The 9,478-nt window shown below is 38.4% G+C and overlaps 1 pseudogene; it reads right to left on the reverse strand.

The window, feature by feature from the left end:
- Nucleotides 1-994: 994 nt before the first annotated feature.
- The window catches only part of LOC106335678, a 17,718-nt pseudogene continuing 9,234 nt past the window's right edge, over nt 995-9,478 (reverse strand).

A 9,478-nucleotide genomic window follows, 5' to 3' on the forward strand; every position in this document is an offset into this window, starting at 1 on the left:
ATAATAGTCCAATTTTAATATAGTTAAAAAATCATTTTTAATTTAGAATAATAGATATAATTTAACACAAAAATAAATATTTGAAACTATACAAAATATTATATGTGAAATCATATATCCAATTAAGATGGGAACATAATAATACATAACAAACTGACATTTCAAATAATATTATAGAGATTAAAAATTAACTTAAAAGTTATAAACAAAGAATATTCTTTTATTAATTGTTTAATTCAATCATTACGTAAATGTTTGTATCCGTGCATAAGCACGGAAAAATCACCTAGTTAATATCATAAATTATAATAATATTCTTTTTATTTTGTCAAACCAACTTGGGTTTTGACATATGGTTACACTATTTCATTGTGTCCAACATTCGGTTATTTTAACGAAATTTTTCGCCCGAACACTTACCGAAAATAGTATAAAACCATTTTGTCAAAAAAAATTCCAAAAAATCGGTGTTAATAGTCAAGAAATAAATCTTGGAGATAATCTTGCAGTAAGGCTAAATATACAACACAGATAGTATTCCATCGTATAAACTCAAGATTACTTGTACGTCAAGTAAACCTAGTGGTTTTATTAGGGCTTGCAAATATTACTATACGAATATAATCTAGCAAAACCTCCCATCACCAGACAAACTATGAGAATCACCAACACTTCTGATGAGAAGTTCTGCCATGTTAGTCCTCTAAGGTGACGATTGCTAAGAACACAGAGAGACATAGAATGTTGTTCATTGTCAGTTATTGAGATACGAATTAATTTTGTTTAATTGGAACTTTATTCTCACAGAGCATTTAATTTTGATCTAGTTGATGAGATTCAGAAAAGGACCCCAAAGATATAGAAAAAAGTGAGAAGATATAAGATGGTCTTTGAAGATCGATCACATTAGCTATGGGTCCTTTCACATAACACAAGTGTTGTAAGTTATTGATATACTAATTAATTTTGTTTAACTGGAACTGTATTCTCACAGAGCATAAACTAAAACATAATTTATTTTGATGGTTGAAAGCATTTAAAGAAAAGACAAGACTCTATACTCAACTCAATCCCAAACTTAATATTCTATATTTTGAGGTGGAAAAAAGTAAGGGGCCATGATTCTTTCAGTAAGAGTTGTGATGGAAGAATCAGCAAGCTTGAAAAATGAAATCTCCATGACATCCAAGATATAGACATGGTTAGGGCTCACGCCAGGAAAAGAGCTAGCACGGACACAGAATGCTTCAGCCTTTGAGATGAAAATGGTGAGATCTCCAATGTCTTGAGTGTACACTGCATTTCCCTTGGGGGCTACCCTGAACACCATTACACCTTTTGTTTGCAATACGGCAATACCGTCCACAGTCTGTCTGAAACACTTGACCAAAAAGGTTTCACCTGTGGATTGTGATTCCACCAAGTGTTCGGTCGTGAGACAGGTATCCATAACCTCACGTTCTGCTTCGGTCGGCTCTGGAAGGAAATGATATCGCAACTCCTGAAACTTGGGTGTGTGCTCGTCTTTGCAGAGATCCCATGATGCAATGAGTTGGCCTCCAGCTCCAGGTATGCGAAACATGTTATGTTTCTTGGAAAACATGAGACGGGAGGAGAAGAAGCAAGGGTTTGCGATCCTGATGTTGAACCACTTGGAGTTGCCTTGAGCAGAGGGTCGGCAGTAGCTGAGTTGGGGTCCCATGAACTTAACAGCCACGACACGTTGGTGACGAATTGGGTTTGGCAACGAGGCAAAGATACAGGAGGAGGCAGCGAGATGCATTTTGGATTTGCATCAGATGCAACCGGGTTTAGATCATCATGAAGACGCAAAATGCCAACGCCATGCATCAAAGAGGCTACCCAGCCATGAGAGGACCCGATTGTTGTTACCTCTGCATCACTAACCTTATCGCCTTCTTCAAATTGTTCAGCCGGCCATGGGATGATCGGATCATTAATATCGTTATACACCAACTCGACAGGCGCCTTTTTTATCAGTTTAGGATAATCTGTAGAAGTATATGAAAAACGGAGCTCTACATGATCCGGCCCACAATATTTCGCGCCATCAACGAAACAAGGAGGGGTTTGCAGCGGGGAAGATGAGCCGCCAGCAGAGGCTCTTACCAACACCGGTTTTCGAATGAAGAGCTTCGGGGAGTGGCCGAGAAGGAGAGACATGAATGTTCTTAGCGAAAATTAAACAAGAAATTAAAACAAAATAAATAAGAAGAAGGAAGAACCGTAACTGAAGAGATGTTCACATTATCCCCACCTAAATCCTTCTATAAATACAGAGCAAGCAAACTTGGCCACCAAGTTTCCATTAAAAATAAGAATAAATAAATAAAAGTTCCATTTAGACAGAATCTTAATTGGATGTCGCTTTTAATGATGGTCAAACTCTCCATTAAATTGCTATCCATATTTAGTAGTATCTTTGCGCTAAATTTCTATATTAGTTTGTTTGTTTTTTATGAGTACTGAGTTTGAACCACATTTCATTCAAAGTAAAGCCATCTCAACTTTAGGTGGCATATGCATTAGGGCCTGTAAATGTGACTGTTAATACAAAGAATTGGTTTAATATTCTCATTTTTAATTTTGAAAATTAACATATTTTAAAAAAAAGTTGTCACGGTTAAGTCTCCCATGTTTTGTCTTCTCACAAAGCTTCATTTCTTCTCTCGGATGCTTTTACGATTTCAATAATGCTCTGATAGCAATTATTAAATGTAATCACTAAGATCCAAGTGTAAAAACAAAATTTATTATAGCTTTAGAAACTAACTCAAAACTAAAGCTCTCTCAAATTTCACAAGTTATGCCACACTTTGGCATCTACTTATATAACAAAATATAATCTCCTAAACTCATTAGGAGGCACACTTAAGGTAACTCTGAACAATATTTAACTAAAAACAAACACACGCGCCCCCAACTCACGACCCAAAAAGAGAAACCCTAGAAACTCAGTTCTGTTCGATCCGTCGGCGTTCTCCGTCGTGAGTCGCTGCTGCTGGGTCTCTCCGCACACCTGAATCACCTATCCTCTTCTGCATAGTCCTCTCGCTTGTTCTCTGATGGATCCTTTCAATGGGAACTCGCAAGACCCTCCCTCTCCGGTCATTGAATCTCAGCCAAAGTCATCCGGTGTAGCCGTTGAAGGCGAAGCCCTGCGTCAGACTCCTACCCCGGACCCTCGATGGCCGTATCTAGGACGCTGGTCAAGTCCAGAACCCATCATTCCTGTAACTCCATTGTCATTGGTGAAAGAAACAGAATCCGATGCTCCTCCGGCTTCCGCCACCGATCCTCCTCCTGCTACTGAAACCATCGTCGTACCCCCTCTTGCTACTGAAACCACCGGTACTCCTCCTGCTTCTGCAATCACCATCATTTCTCCACAAACCACCGCCTTTCCTTCTCCTGCAATATTAGCTGTTACAAACACCAAGTCTCCTCCTCCTCCTGGTTCTCTCATCCACGAGTTCAACGTAGTTGCCGAGGTAACACTAGCACCAGATTATTCGGCTAATATGATTTCTGGAATTGAAGACAGTGAAGCTGAATCCGATAAAGACAGTGAAGCTGAATCCGATAAAGGTATTGCCTTTGTCCGTTCCATAGGTGCTTGGTCGAAGCCGCTTCACTTCACGCCCCCACATACTCCTTCGGAACCAGCCACTCCAAGGCTGACCATTTCTGAAGCGGTAAAAAGCCAAATCGATTCATTTTGGCCTTCTCTTGGTGAAACTTCCACAAATGGTCAGAAGCAAAAGAAGGGGAAGCTGTTTCCGGTTCAAGCAGCACCTCATCTGCCCGTAAGAAAATTTCCTCCTCCAACACTCAAGGAAGATGGAAGCCTTCGGTTTCCTTGGGCTGCCCGGATGAATCAATCCTCCAGAAACCTCTATCGTGCGGCGGTACCAACCTACCGACTGGATGGCACTCCTCAGGTGACTATTCCTTCTAAGGTTCTAAAGTTAGGACCGGAGAATAACGAGGAATACATAATTGGACAGTTCCATAGGTGCTCAAGCCCGCCTGGGGATCTTATTCATGCTGTCTTGAATAGGTTATGGGGACGGGAATGTAAGATTTCTTGCCGGAAATTAGGAGATTCATCGTTTTTATTTCATATCCCTCATGAAAATACTCGTAAATGGGTTGTTCAACGGGGTGTGTGGCATATCGATGACTGTCTCCTTTTTGTGGCCCCTTGGAGTCCCGTAAATTCTTTAAAAACCCCCGAGATATCTACATTACCGGTCTGGGTAACACTTAAGAATATACCGGATTCATGCTTCTCTAGATTAGGCATCAGTCATATAGCTTCAGGTTTGGGAGAGCCAATGCTTACACACAAGCCTCGATTAGATCCAACAAACATGGGAGAAGCAAAAATTTTAGTGGAGGTGGAGTTAGATAAACCATTTCCGAAGCTCATTGCGCTTGATGATAAGCAAGGCAATATCTTCTTCGTAGATGTGGAGTACGCTTGGATCCATAGTGCTTGTGGAAGATGCGGAGCACTTGGCCATAAGGAGAAGAGATGTTTTCTTCCTCCTAAGCCACTAGAAGTTCATACTGCAAAAGAAGCTCCGGCTGCCAATGAAGAGATCCCAATTGTGGACATAGCTAAGGTGTTGCATAACACTCCGAGTGCACATATTGACCATCTCGAACCAGGATCGCAATCTCCCTTCTCCCGCCAATTACACGAGGCTCCAACTGAGTCTCATGACACTCCACCGCCCGAGGTTCTTGTTAGTTCACCCACACAGTCGCATGAGGTACATACTGCCCCTTGCTCAAAGAATGATATCATTTTTCCTATATTAGTAGCTGCAAATGCTGTGCCACATCAGACAGATTATGGAAGATGTTCCATCACAAATTATCACTTTGGAAGGCTCTGGCACTTCTAAAAGGGAGCAACATATTGGTGCCTACACTCCCCTCGCTCACAACCATCAACAATTTCATATTGAGCCGGAGATTCCGGTTTCTTTTGAGAGAGATGGTAATGATGTGGTTGGAGAGACTTCTAGTAACTTAACTAGAGGAGGAAGATCAATAAAACCAACTCAAAAGATACAAGACATGGGATGGACGAAGGTCGGTGGAAGAGGTAAAGGTCGCCGTGGCCGTGGCCGAGGAAACCAAAACCATTGATCAATGTTTTTTTTCAATTTCTTGCTGCTTATGATTCTTAACTGAATCATTCATTAGGGTTGTGATAACTCTCTTCTTGTTCCAAGCTTTCCAAAACTTACGAGTGAAAATTCATACTTGTACCCTTTTTATGCATTTAATATGAAAGCTTTTTTGCTTTTTTTACAAAAAAAAAATTCTATTTAGTCCTAAACTCAGTAGGATAACTTAACTTAGCTTCATGCTTAAGTCAACAACAAGTCTAAAACCTAGCACATTTGACAGAGGACTTTTCTTAGTCGTTTCTCATTTTATATCGACTTTTTCTAACCCGTAAGTAGTAAAGTGAGGAATCAACTTTTTTTTGTTCTAGTCTGTCTTAAGACTTGGTTTAAGCGGTTGGTCGTTTTTACCATCCAACAAGCCAAAAGTGACTCACAATTTTGATGCATAGACTTTGTTTTAAGACTTGGTTTAAGTCATTAGTCGTTTTTACCATTCAACAAAGCTAAAAAACAACTCAATTTCTCGGTTCATAGTCTCTGTCTTAAGATTTGGTTTAAGCAGTTAGTTGTTTTTACCATCCAAAAGCCAAAAAAAAAAACTCAACTTTTGGTTCATAGTCTCTATCTTAATAACTTGTTTTAAGCCGTTGGTCATTTTTACCTTCCAACAAGCAAAAACCGATTTGGTTTATAGTCTATGACTCTCCGCCTTAAAGATTTGTCTTAAGCCTTTGGTCGTTTTTCCCATCCAACAAGCCAAAAAAACGGATATGCACGTTTTTGTCTAAATACTTATCCAAGGCTTGTCGTGAAGTAAGGATTCGGTTTTTGATTCATCGTCTTTGTCCTAAAAATTATTTTCAGCCATTGGTCGTTCTTTTTTCTGATGAATTTTTAAGCCTTGTGGTTAATGTAAAGAATTTGTTTTTGGTACATAGTCTCTGTCCGAAGACTTCTTTAAGCCGCTGGTCATTGGTAGCAATATTGTCTAAGGATTCTTCATAAGCCGTTTTTTTATTAATAGTCTGCTCTAAAATCTTTTTAGCCATTGGTCTTAAGACATTTTGTAAGCCATTGCCTCAATCAGTCTTTGTTTAGACACTTTTTATTAGCCGTGGGTACATAGTAAAGTAATGAATCTACCCTTTTATAAGCTGTGTTTTTACTATAAAGTACAATTTTTTTCAGTTTAATGTCTTTGCCTTAAGACATTTTCACAAAGTCGTGGGTATTAAAGCAATGAATACGTTTTGAATTCATAAGCCGTGAGTAGTAATAACCAAATGAATCTTGTTTAGTTCATAGTCTTTGCTCTAAGACCATTTTTGGTCAGTTTTTTTTCCATCCAACAAAGTTAAAAATCAGTTCATTAGTCTATATCTAAGCTGTGGGTACAACTGTAATGAATACATTGGCAATCGGCAATCAGTGTAAAGACCATTTTGCAAGCCGTGGGTACTAATCACGTTTAGAATCACAATCTTTGTCTAAAGACTTGTTTGGTAATCACTGGGTACTAACTTAATATGTTTACACTTTACAGTCACAGCCTCAGTCTAGAGACTTGTTTTGTAAGCCGTTGGTACGAAATTTGTCTCACATTTTACATCCCAGACATCCTTTGCTTCATAAAACTGTGGGTAAGCAGTGGATCTGGTTAAGCTTCAGTGTCTTTGATTGAAGACTTCTCTCAATCCGTACATACCAATAGTGTCTAAAGCTCTTCATAAGCTGCGGGCAAGAAAGCAATGAATCTGTTTTCAATTAACAGTCTTTGTCTAAAGACTTTTCATAAGCAGTGGGTAGCAAGATTTTCCTATTACTTTTCTTAACATGTACTCCATCCAACAAGTTCAAAAAATATTCCATAGTCTTTGTGAAGTGAAGAATCATTTTTTTTTGGTTCATCGTTGTCTCAAGACTTGGTTTAACCTGTCCGTTATTATCATCCACCAAGCCAAAACCGACTCAAAATTCTGGTTCATAATCTCTTTCATAAAACTTGGTTTAAGCCGTTGGTCATTTTTCCCATTCAACAGCCTTTGTCTGTAAACCCTTCATAAAGCGCTGTTGGTCGTAACTAGACTCTATTTAAGCCGCATTTAGTAAAGAAATGATATAAGTCTTTCTCCTAAGACTTTTCATAAGCCGTGAGTGGTAGTTAAGTAGAGAGACTTTTTTCAATTTGTAGACTTTTTAAAGCGGTTGGTGTTTTTCCTACATCTAACAAGTTGAAAACCAATTCATAGTCTCTGTCTTAAGACACTTTCTAAGCCGTGGGTAGTGATGTAATGAATATGCTGTCACAGCTATTGTCTCAAAGACTATCTAACCTATTGATTGTTTTGTCCATCCAACAAATTCATATTCTTTGTCTGTCTAAATACTTTCATGTAAGTTGTTAGTTGCTTTATCCATCCAACCACTCCAATTCATAGTCTTTGTCTGAACACTTATTTTTGTAAGCCGTAGGTACTAAAGTCATGAATCTGTTTTCAGTCAGTCTTTGTCTAAAGACTTTTTATAAGCCGTGTGTACTTAGTAAAGTAATGAATACAACCTTTTCAAAGCCGTTGGGTTACTATAAAGTACATAATGTTTTTTAAGTCATAGTCTTTGCCTTGAGATATTTTATGCGCAGTTGGTCGTTTTTTCCATCCCACAAAAGTTTTCCAAGCTGTGGGTAATGGTAAAGCAACAAATCAGTTTTCAAATCATAGCCTTTGTCTACAACTTTTTTTTGCATGTCGTTGGTCGTTTGTAACTCTAAAGACCCATGAAATTATAAGACATTGGTCGTTTGATCCATCCAACACGTTCATTGACTTTAAATACTTTTTGCAAGCTGTGGGTACCAACGTAAATCACAGTCTTCTTCTAAAGACTTGTTAAATATTTTCATGCTTTACATCTCCAAACATCCTTTGCTTCATTGAGTTTTGGGTAAGCAATGAATCCGGTTTAGATTCATGGTCTTTGTTTGAAGACTTCTCTTAAGCCGTACGTACCAATATGGTCTAAAAGCTCTTCATAAGCCGTAATTAGAAAAAACAATGAATCTGCTTTCATTTACCTCAAAGACATTTTAAGCCATTGGTCGCTTTTTCGATCTCATAGCCTTTGTCTGAAAATTTTTTTTGCAGGTCATTGGTCGTTTTATCCATCCAACACATTCAGAGTCTTGTCTCTCTAAAACTCTTTTGTAAGTTGCTGGTCGTTCGATCCAGCCAACATATTCAGAGTATTTAAAGATTTTTTCTTTTGCAAGCCTTGGGAACTTGTGTAGTGAACACGTTTTCACCCCCTTTCTCTTAATAATTTTCATAAGCAGTGGGTAGCAAGATTCTCCAATGACTCTTCATAACCCGTGGTCGTAGTTATTTTCATCCAGCAAGATTCAAAACCAATTCATACTCTTTGTCTTAATGAATCTTTCCAACGATCTGATAACCTTTGTCTAAAGACATTTTGTAACCCCTTGGTCGTTTATCCATCATCAATTACATAGCTAGAGACTTTATTTAGGCCAAGCCGTTGGTCTTTTTAACCATCCATAGTCATTTTATGTCTAAAAGACTTGTAAGCCATTTGTTATTTATCCATCCAACAAAGTTATAGTCGTTGCCTTTATTTCTAAGCCGTTGGTTGTTTTTGTAAAGCCAATCCGTTGGTCGTTTTAACCATATTCAACAAACCTTAGTCACTTTCTGTCTATACAATTGTAAGCCATTGGTAGGGATGTTAATATGGGCTCAACCTAAGAGGGTTAGCCCTAACAAACCCATTTGTAACCCTAACCCTCATTTTTGAAATAGGGTTTAAACAGGGTTGGCCCTAATAGAACCAGGTTTTAAATTCTAATCTTTTTATTTTGACTCACACAACTATTATACAATATTTAATAATGTTTTTCACCAAAAAAAACTTAGAGTCGAGTTTTCTCGCCAAAAACTAAACAACGAAATTTTCCGTCGAAACCGCAAAATCGAGTTTTCAACTAAAACAACAAAATCGAGTTTTCTCTCCAAAAACGCAAAATCGAGTTTTTCGTCAAAACTTCAAAATCGAGTTTTTCCGCCGAAACCGCAAAATCGATTTTGATTTTTTTGGCGGGAAAACTCGATTTTGCGGGTTTGGCGGAAAAACTCGATTTTGCGGTTTCGGCGGGAAAACTCGATTTTGCGGTTTGGGCGGGAAAACCCGATTTGCCGGTTTCGGCGGAAAACTCGTTTTTGCTGTTTCGGCGGGAAAACGTGATTTTGTAGTTTTGGCGGGGAAACTCGATTTTGCGGGTTTGAGGGGAAAAACTAGAT

This window comes from Brassica oleracea, chromosome C3 (genome assembly GCF_000695525.1).
Source record: "Brassica oleracea var. oleracea cultivar TO1000 chromosome C3, BOL, whole genome shotgun sequence".
NCBI lineage: Eukaryota > Viridiplantae > Streptophyta > Magnoliopsida > Brassicales > Brassicaceae > Brassica > Brassica oleracea.